Here is an 11639-nt window from a genome sequence, read left to right on the forward strand (position 1 = left end):
GGAAGGTAGATGGTATGATATTTGTTACTTGGACAAGCAGGGGGAGATATTATAATCCTATTTTACAGACAAGGAAACTGAGTCTTAGAATAGATAAAGTTAATTTACCAAAGGCCTAGCAGCAAATAAATGGCAATGCCAGAATCCACTGCAGAGCTTGTAATAAGTCATTAGGTAGGGCCAGCCCTGGCACAGGAGTACCTTTATGCTAAATAGAAAAAAGAGACCTGAATGGTAGCCTATTTGGCCAGCCAATTACAAAAAGTGCCACCTTTGTCCAGACATAATCAGCCCCTTGAAGGGGTAAATGATGTGATGATTAGAGGGTTGGCTATACCTCACTCTATGCTTGCCCCATCAGCCAACCTTATACCCAACTGTAGGCAACATCCTGACCCAGTTATTCCGTGAATTTATATGCTCAGCAAACACTGTCTCTGTCACCGGAACAAGAAATGGCTTAATATAAATACAAACTAATTTTTTTGCGTGTACATGGGTGCTTATGTGATAAACTAGTTAATTTATATTGGCTTTTATTTGTTTTTAAATCAATATTCATTTTGTTATTGTTATTATTTGGAGATACATGAAATTTTTAATTTTATTTTTTATTAGAGAGTAGGTTGCCTTGCAGAAAATACAGAAATCCCAGATACCATCCTCTATACTTATTCCCCTTTTCCCTATTATTATAGTTTTCATTAGTATGGTAACTTTTTTACAATTGATGAAGTAATATTATTATAATGAAACTATTAACAGTAGTTCATAGGTTACATTAGAGTTCATTGTGTTATACAACCCTATGGTTTTTTTTTAAAAAAATTATTCCAGTAGTATATATACACAATCTAAAATTTCCCCCTTTAAACACATTCAAATATATAATATAATTCGATGGCTGTTAATTATGTTCATACCATGTGCTCTGATCACCACCGTCTATTGCCAAAACTTTTCCATCAGACCAAACAGAAATTCCCTACTAATTAAGCATTAACTCCTTATTCTCCACCCCTACCCAGCCCCTAGTAACCTATATTCTAATTTCTGACTATGAATTTGCATATTATAACGCTTTCATATAAGTGAGATCATGCAAGATTTGTCCTTTTATGTCTGGCTTATTTTCACACAATATGATGTCTTCATGGTTCATACATGTAGCATGCATCATAACTTCATTACTTTTATGGCAGAATAATTTTCCATTGTATGTATATGCCCCTTTTTTTGTTTTATTTTTTATCTTTTTAAAAAATATATACATAGGTCACACAAAATGTTAATATATGCCACATTTTGTCTATCTATTGGAGGACATTTGGATTGCTTCCACCTTTTGGCAAATGTGAATAATATTTCTATGAACATTCATGTGCAAATATCTGCTCTAGTTCTTGCTTTCAAATTTTGGGGTATATACCTAGAAGTGACATTGCCTGGTCATATGTACCTAACAGTTTAAGGAGTCACTAAATTATTTTTCCACTATTGCTGAACCATTTTACAGTCTCACCAACAATATATGAGAATTCCTATTTCTCCAGAACCTCTCCAATATGTGTTAATTTCCTTTTTTTTTTAAGTAGCCATTCTAGTGGATATTAAATGGGATCTCATTGCAGTTTTGATTTGCATTTCTCTAATGGCTAATGATGTTGAGCATCTTTTTATGTGCTTATTGGCCTTTGGTATATCTTTGGAGACATGTCTATTCAAATCTTTTGCGCATATTTTAGTTAGGTTGTCTTTTTGTTGTTGGGTTGTAGGATTTCTTTATATGTTCTGGATATTAAACCCTTATGAGATTTGTGATCCAAATATATTTTCTCATTTTGTAGTTTGTCTTTTTACTTTCATGGTGAAGTCCTTTGATGCACAAACATTTTAAATTTTGATGAAGTCCCATTTATATTTTCATTTGTTCATGATTTTGGTTAAAGTATAAGAAGCCACTATCTAACAAAAGGTTCCAAAGATGTCTCTCTTTCCCTATGTTTTCTTCTAGAAGTATTATAGTTTTAGTTCTTATATTTAGGTATTTAATCCATTTTGAGTCCACTTTTGTGTATGGTGTGAGGTAGGGGTCCACTTTTATTCTTTTGCTTATGGACATCCCATTTTCCCAGCACCATTTGTTGAAGAGACTATTCTTTGCCCATTGAATGGATTTGGCACTCTTGTCAAAAATCGATTTGCCATCTTCCAGTTGAGCAAGATGGCAGTGTAAGATGCTTCAAGGTGTCGTCTCCCAACAGAATCTTTGAGCAACCAGGAAAAACTGACAGAGCCATCTCCCTCAAAAATCCAGAAAATACTATTATAAAAGGGTTGCAGTAACTGGGCAAACACTGAATCAAGTAAAAACAGCTTGAAAAATGGTAGGTGAAGCTTGGTGACCTTACTAGCACCACTACCAACCCCTCCCTAGTATAGTATAGAGCCAGCCTGCACTCCCATTATGGGTCCCTGGCCCTGTTCTAGAGGGAGCAGAGTAACTTCTAAGTGCATCCTGGCGTGCATGCATGTCAGTGCCGATCTATCAAGTAGAAGCCTGTAAAACTGAACCAGGAAACTTGTCTCACGCTTGCCATCCCAGAATTTGTCCTGATGGCAGAGAAGCAGCTTGCAAACAGCAGTAGCAGTGTAAGAAATTATTAGGTTGAAGTGCCCTGGAGTGAATCACTACATTCATTAAGTCAAGAAACTTTCACCCAGGAGAGGGTGAAAGTCTATTTCAAAGGGAATAAAGAAGGCATGTGAATTCCTGTAAACTAGAAATTCCTAAGACCATAAGCAAGTACAAGCCTATGAAGAGAAGCAGTCTCCATGCATACTCAGATAAGACAGAGAGGACTCTGCATTTCACATTCATCTTGGGTCAGTCTTCTTGCTAGGAAGGCTAAGCTCTGATGGAGACCACCAGTCAATGCAAAGCAAATTTGCAAAGACTTTAAAAGGTATTTTTTGCTTTGCTTTGTCCCCCATAGCTCCTTTGTCTGTTTTCGCGTTGTTTTGCTCATTGTTTTTCTCATTTGTGCCTGTTGTCTGCTCATTGCTTTTTGCTCATTATCTGCTCATTGTTGTCTTTCAGAGGCACTGGGAAACAAACCTGGGACCTCCCATGTGGGGAGCTCAAGCTCAAGCTAAAGGGAGTGGATACTCTCTTTGACTTGTTTTTGTTATCTCTTGGCACTCAAGGAAATCTCTGTCATATTACTAGCTGTATAAAAACTTAAGGAACAGACAAATCAGGACTAAGAGTTAACACTTTAAAATATTACAGTGTGCAACAAAAAATTACAAGAGAAAAGAAATAGGAAACGATGGCTCATCCAAAGGAACAAAACAAAAATCCAGAAACCATCAATGAAGAGGACCAGACTTTGGACATGCCAGACAAAGACTTTAAAAAAATGATTCTCAGTATGCTCAAGGGGATAAAGGAAAACATGAAGAAAGAATTAAAGGATATCAGGAAAATAATGAACAATATGAGAATCTCAATATGGAGGTAGAAATTTTTTAAAAAGGAACCAAGCAGAAGTACTGGAATTGAAGACCACAATAACTGAAATGAAAAAATTCCCTAGAGGGTTTCAACAGCAGATTGGAGTTGGCAGAAGAAATAGGTGATCTCAAAGACAAGACAATTGAAATTAATCAGGCTGAGGAACAGAAAGAAAAAAGAATTTAAAAAAGTGAACAGAACCTAAGAAACCTGCGGGAATATCAAGCATACCAATATATGCATTATGTGAGTCCCAAAAGGAGAAGAAAGAAAGGGGCAGAAGAAATATTCAAAGAAATAATAACAAAACTTCCCCCAATTTAATGAAAGACATGAATATGCACATCCGAGAACCTCAGTGAGGGAGTGGATGTCGCTCAAGCAGTTGAGCACTTGCTTCTCACTTGGGAGGTCCTGGGTTTGGTTCCTGGTGCCTCCTAAAGAAGATGAGCAAGACAGCAAGCTGATGTGATGGGCTGGTGCAGTGAGTTGATGCAACAAGATGACGCAATGAGATGACACAATAAGATGATGCAACAAGATGACACACAATGAGAGCACAACAAGCAGGGAGCAGAGGTGGCTCGAGTGATTGGGCACTTCCCTCCCACATGGGGGTCCTGGGTTCAGTTCCCAGTGCCTCCTAAAAAAGAAGACATAGAGAACACACAATGAGTGGACAGTGAGTGCAAAAAATGGGGGGGGGGGGGGGGGAGGGGGAGTTAAATCTTAAAAAAAAAAAAAGAAGGAAAGACCTCTCTCTGATAGAAGTAACCACTTGGCTATTTATAAATGCCAGTACTATTGCATCATATTTTTTTGGTATGTAACTCCACTTTGTACTTCTTACAGGTTTTAAAATGCAAAGGCATAAAAGGTAATTATAAATCTATAGTTTATAGATTTATCTATAAACTATGTTTAAAGATATGATTTGTAACAACTTTAGCAAAAAAGTGGGGGGACAGTTTGGGATATAGGAACAGTATATATATGCTATTGATGTTAAGTTGGTATCAAACATGATTATTACAGATTTAAGATGTTAACTTTTAGCTCCATAGTGACCACAAAGAAAATATATACAGTAAGAGCCCTGGACAACTAACAAAACAATGATGATGAGCCAGACCTATCCCAAAAGCAAAGAGTATCTTCAACTTCAAGCAAAATAATTCCATTCCTCTGCCCCATAGTATCTACATCCTTTGTCAGCCTGAAGCAGTCAGAGTGGACATGATCCCAAATCCCTTGAGACTGAGGAATGAACAAAAATAAACAGGGAGTGGGGTATATGGAAACCTCTTATATTTTTTAATGTAACTTTTAAAATCTATGTATCTTCAAAAAATAAAATAAAAATGATGGGGGTGGGGGATGGGGAGTGGGTTATATGGGAACCTCCTGTTTTTTAATGTAACATTTTGTGTGATCTATTAACTTTAAAAAAAGATAATTAAGAAAAAACAGGGAGTATAACTTCTGTCTAAAGCAGATTTATTGTTATTGTAGTTTATTATCTTGTATTAACTAAGTAACTTGTAACATTGATATAAAAATAAATTTCATTTTAATTAATTGTTTATTTCTCCCCACCCCCTTATTTTTTACACTTGCTATGTCCATTGTCTTCCTTGTTTCTTTAGGAGGCACCAGGAACTGAACCTGGGACCTCCAATATGGGAGGGAAGTGCCTAATTGCTTGAGCCACTTCCATTCCCTGCTTTGTTGTTTTTCCTTCTAGGTCTCTTGTTGTGTCTTCTTGTTGCATCAGTTTGCTGTGCCTGCCCGTCATGTCAGCTCGCTGTCTTGCTTGTTTTCTTTAGGAGGCACCAGGAACCTCTGCTCCCTGTTTTGTTTTGTCTCTCATTATGTTTTTCTTCTTGTGTTTCTTGTTGTGTCAGCTTGCCATGCCTGCCCATCATGCCAGCTCACTGTCTTATTTAGGAGGCACTGGGGATTGAACCATGGACTTTGCATGTGGTAGGTGAGATCTCAATCACTTGAGCCATATCTGCTTCCCCAAATAAATTTTAAATAAAAAAAAAAAATAGAAAGGAATGAGAAGAAACTCAAAATGGTATAATACAAAGAATCCAGTAAATATGAAAGTAGGCAATAATGGAAGCATTGAGGATCAAAAAATTATAAAATGTATAAAGATAAAATAGCAGTATCACAGAAGTAAGTCCTATGTTATCAGTAGTTACTTTAAATATAAATGAATTAAACTATCTGGGTAAAGGCAGAGATTGGTAGAACTGATTTTAAAAAGATGTCTCAACTATGTGCTGTTTACAGAAGACTAACCTTAAATTCAAAGACATCATGTGATGAAAGTGAGAGGATGGAAAAAAATACACAATGTAAATAGTAATGAAAAGAGAGCTGGGGTAGCTGTACTAGTATCAGGTAAAATAGACTTTAAACCAATAAACTGTCGTGAGGAACAAAGAAGTTCATAATATACTGCTAAAAGGGACAATTCAACAAGAAGACATGCCAATTATAATATATATATGCACCTATTGGCAGAACCCCCAAACTTGAAGCAAATACTGAGATTTGAAGGGAGAAATATTCAGTTTCGTATTAATTGTAGGGGACTTCAATTTACTACTTTCAATAACAGAACCTCTTGACAGAAGATCAATTAAGTATATAGAAAATTTAAATGTTATAAAATAACTTGACCTAATAGATATGTATAGACAATTCAGTCAACAGCAGAGAACACATATTCTTCTCAAGTGCCCATGGATCATAATTTAGGATGGACCATATTTAAGGTCACAAAACAAGTATTTTTGTGAATACTAGTTTTTTATAAATTTTTTTTACAAATAAAAAATACTGAAATCATACAATTTATCTTCTTCAGCCACAATGGGATGAAGCTAGAAGTTACTAACAGAGGGATAACTGGAAAATTCACAAAAATGTGGAAATTAAACCATGTAATCATAAAGAACCAATGGGTCAAAGAAGATTTCAGAAGGGAAATCAGGAAATATCTTAAGGTGAATGAAAATGAAAGCACAGCACACCAAAACTTATGGGATGCAGCAAAGGCAGTGCTGGAAAGGAAATTTATAGCTCTAAATGCTTACATTAAAAGAGAAAGATCTCAAATCACTGATCTAACCTCATAACTGGAGGATCTAGAAAAAGACCAGCAAACTAAATCCAATGGAAACAGAAGGAATTAAATAACAAAGATTAGAGTGGAGATAAAGGAAGAATAAAAAAATAATAGAATTCACAAAATCAAAAGTTGGTTCTTTGAGAAAAGTAATACAATGGACAAACCTTCAGTTAGAAGGACAAAAAAAAAAAAAAGAGAACCACAAATAACAAAAATCAAAAATGAAAGGGGGGGCATTGCTGTTGAGCCTACATTAATAAAAAGGATTGTAAACTGATTCTATGAATAACTGAATGTTAACATTAGATGAAAATGATAACCTGCTAGAGATACAAGCAACCTACATTGACTCAAGAAGAAATAGAAGATCTCAGATGACCAGTAACCAGTAAAGAGATTAAATCAGTAATCAAAACCTTCCAAAAAAGAAAGCCCTGGACCAGGTGGTTTCACTGGTGAATTTTACCAAACTTTCCAGGAAGAATTAAAAACAATTCTGTTCACATTCATCAAAAAAATTGAAAGAATATACCCTAACTCATTCTTTGAGGCCAACATCACCTTTATATCAAAACCAGTTGAAGATACCACAAGAAAATTACAGACCAGTATACCTTACGAATATAGATACAAAAATTCTCAACAAAATACTAGCATATATGAAAAATCCAGTGCTAATATTGTACTCAGTGGTGAATCCATATTGAAAGAATTATACAGCATGATCAAGTGGGCTTTCTTAGGTATGCAAGGGTACTACTCCTTAAGAAAATCAACTAATTTAATATACCACATTAATAGAATGAAGGGGGAAAACACATACAATCATTTCGATTGACACAGGAAAGGCATTTGGCAAAATCCAGTACTCCTTCTTGATAAAAACACTTAGATAACTAGGAATAGAAGTAAACTTCCTCAGAATCATAAAGGGCTGCCTTAATTTGCCAAAAGGTTGCTGATGCAAAGTACCAGAAATGTATTGGCTTTCATAAAGGGGATTTATTTGAGCCAAAAGCAAAAGCTTACAGTTCTGAGGCCATAAAATGTCCAAATCAAGGCACCATCAGAGATGCTTTCTCGCCAAAGTTAGCTACTGGTGAGCCTGGTGTCCTGTCACGTGTTGGAAGCAAGATGATGGCCAATCTCTGCTGAGGTCCCTGCCTTTCCCTCCAGAATCAGCTGTCTCTCAGAGCTCAGCTGGGGACAACCTGCCATAGGACTTGTTTCTTTCTTTTTGTTTTTTTAAAGATTTATTTATTTCACTCCCTTTCCTCACTGCCCCCCTCCCCGGTTGCCTGTTCTCTATGTCTGTTTGCTGCGTCGTCTTCTTTGTCCACTTCTGTTGTTGTCAGCGGCACGGGAATCTGTGTTTCTTTTTGATGTGTCATCTTGTTGTGGCACGGGAATCTGTGTTTCTTTTTGATGTGTCATCTTGTTGTGTCAGCTCTCCGTGTGTACGGCACCATTCCTGGGCAGGCTGCACTTTCTTTTGCGCTGGGCGGCTCTCCTTATGGGGAGCACTCCTTGCGTGTGGGGCTCCCCTATGTTGGGGACATCCCTGCGTGGCAGGGCACTCTTTGCATGCATCAGTACTGCGTGTGGGCCAGCTCCACACAGGTCAAGGAGGCCCAGGGTTTGAACCACGGACCTCCCATGTGGTAGACGGATGCAAGTGGGCCAAGTCCGCTTCCCAAGGACTTGTTTCTTTATGAGCCTTCCCGCTCAGTCTCAACTGCTCCACTTTCTTCCTGAGTTCATCTGTGGGCTCTTAGGCATATGGCTTGTCTCTTCAGCCTTGAGCTGCTCTGTGGGCCTAGCCTCTTGGGGTTTCATGTTTAAGCTTTGGCTGCTAGTGATCCTCAAGTTCTCTCTCATATGGAAGGATAAAAATGTTAGCTTTCTCTCTCTGTGTGTGTCTCTCTGTGTCTGCTTATATACAGCTCCAGTAAGAGGGCAGAGACCCAGCTTGAGTCATGCCTCACTGACATAGTCTAATCCAAAGGACCCAACACCCACAGGAATGTATTCATTCAAGAATATCTTTTTCTTGCATTCACCAAGTTCAAACTGTCACAAGAGCATATATGAAAAGCTCCATGCTAACATTGCACTCAATTGTGAAAGACTGAAATTGTTCACCCTAAGATCAGGAACAAGACAAGGATTCCCATACTGACTACTGTTATTTAACATCCTTCTGAAAGTTCTAGCTAGAGCAACTAGGCAAGAAAAAGAAAAGGCACCCAATTTGGGAAGGAAGAAGTGAAACTTTCCCTATTTGTAAATCACATAATCCTATATATAGAAAATCTCAAAAAATCCACAAAAATGTTACTAGAGCTAATAAACTAATTCAGCAAAATGGTGGAGTACTAGATCACTAACCAAAAATCGATAGACTTTCTTTATATACTAGTAATGAACAGTATGAAGAGGAAATCAAGAAAAAATTCCATTTACAATAGCAACTAAAAGAATCAAATATCCTGGAATAAATCTAATTAAGGTTATAAAGGACTTTGACAGAGAAAACTACAAAACATTGCTAAAAGAAATCAAAGAAGATCTAAATGGATAGACATTTTGCATTCATGGAGGTGAGACCACAGCTCATTTTATTCATAGCAGGGAAAACACCTGAATAAAGAATATGATTCTTATCACTGTCCCAGGGACTCTTGATTTTTCCCTCACTAAGTCATATAGCTTGGGCTTGTGTGGGGAAAAAAAGTACTTAATGTTATTCCTTACTTCAGTATTAATGGAACTAACTGCCAAAACATGGATGGATTCAGGAGCAAGGCATGCTGGGAACTCAGCAGGATGGACCCAAGAATTGGGAGAAGATTCTAGGACCAAGGACTGCAGAAACTTTCTGAACTTCTATGAAAAAAAAAAAAATCAAGATCCACATTTAAATACATGTGTATATTATTCTCTCTGTGTTGTGGTCTAGTTCCTTTAATATTTGTTTACTCAGATGCATTTGCATATGTAAAGTAAATTAAAATGGCTTAAATATGAATGCTGGGTTGTTTTTTTTCTTTCAGACTGAAATAAGCTTTATGTAGCATGCATAAAAGAAATATCAAATGCTTTGAGAGTTCATGTTTTCTTAGGTTTTCTTAGGTTTACTACAAGGCATTTTTAATTTTTCTACTAAAGATACCCATTCCCTCTCAGTAATTATAAGTAACTCTGAAAATACACACTTCAGACATATACTAGTAGAAATGTACAAATTTAAACTCTGGTTTATCAAGTGAAACTTGGCAAAATATCCTGATCTAGCCTCATAACTTGGATTCATCCTGACATTCTTCCTCTTGTGTGCCAGTGCAGCAGATTAGGCAGCAACTAACCCAGTGACTTAATACTAACCACCCGGCAGCGGTTATTTCATTGACAATAGTGCAGTGATTAAACTCAAGGGCTTGCCTTACACATCCAGGCTCAAGCTGGGTTCTGTCCCTTTGAACAGGTTACCTAATCTCCTTGTGCCTTAAATTCTCAATCTTTTATTTTACAATATGGTGGTGACACCTGTGAGGATTTAGTGACAAGGAGCTCCTAGCATAGCCCCTGGCTCAGAGTAAACTATCACTCATGTTACCCCTTTGGTACCATCCATTGTTCCTCCAAAGGAAGAAGATAAAGCCTGGGACTCAGCTTTAGATAGGAAACTGAGAAGCTTCTTTAAAATTTTCTTTTTAATTAAAAAAAATTGTTAGCAGCTGTGATGGTTTGAAGCTGTATGTACATCAGAACAGTATGTTCTTAAGGTTAATCCATTCCTGTGGGCGGTGACCTATTGTAAGTAGGATATTTTGGTGAGAAGAATCTTAAAAGTATAGATACTTCATTGGGGGGGGGCGGTTCTTAATCCTCTTACTGGAGTCCTTTATAAGAGAATGAAATTCAGACAAAGAGAAAGCCACATGTGGCAGTTTGAAATTATTTTATGTATCCCAAAAAATAGAAATGTTTGTAAACTAGTCTATTCCTCTGGGTATGATATGCTTTGATTGCATTAAATTCAGCTGAGGGACCTTTGATTGGTTACCTGTTAAGATTTCTATAGAGCTTTTTGCTGGATTGTGTCAGTGGGAGTGATTCATGTTCAGTCCCCACCCCCTTGCTCAGTCTGATATAAATGGACTTACTCCGAGGAAAAAAGGGAGCTGGCATATTTGATCCTTCGGTGAGAGAGAGGTTTGCTTAAGCATGAAACCCCAAGGGTGGGCCCACAGAGAAGCTCAAGAGGAGACCAGGCTGCTCTATGCCTGATAGCTTACAACTGAACTTGGGAAGAGAGTAGAACAGCCGAGACTGATATAGAGAAGCTGGTAAAAGATAAGCCCTGTGCCAACTGAAATTGGGAAGAAAGTGGAATAGTTGAGCCTGAGAGAGGAAGTCCAGAGGGGAAGGCAGAGAGGCAGAGATTGCCTTCCATCTTGCTTTCAACACATGGAAGCTGACTTGGGTGTGAAAGTGCCTCTTATGGTGCGTTGAGTAGGACTTTTCACTGCCTTGGTATTATAATCTTTTACCCCAAATAAATACCCTTTATAAAAGCTAACACATTTCTAGTACTTTGCATTGGCAGCCCTTTGGCAAACCAAAACACCGTGGAAGCAAGAAGCTGAAAGCAGCAAAAATGGAAGAGAAGGGAGAGACCAATAGAAGCTGCCATGTGACAGAGGAATCCAGGATTGCCAGCCGCTTGTCTGTAGAAAGCAAGCATTGTCTTGATGATGCCCAGATTTGGACATTTTCATGGCTTCAAAACTGTAAGCTTGTTAGCTAATAAATTATCAACACATTTTGTTTTTATTTTTTCTTAGTTTTTAATTTTTTCTTTATTAGAGAAGTTGTGGGTTTAAAGAATAATCATGCATAGAACACATGATTTCCATATACCACCCTTTTATTACCACCTTGCATTGGTGTGGAACATACGTTACAATTGATGTT

Source organism: Dasypus novemcinctus, chromosome 4 (genome assembly GCF_030445035.2).
Source record: "Dasypus novemcinctus isolate mDasNov1 chromosome 4, mDasNov1.1.hap2, whole genome shotgun sequence".
NCBI classification, from domain to species: domain Eukaryota; kingdom Metazoa; phylum Chordata; class Mammalia; order Cingulata; family Dasypodidae; genus Dasypus; species Dasypus novemcinctus.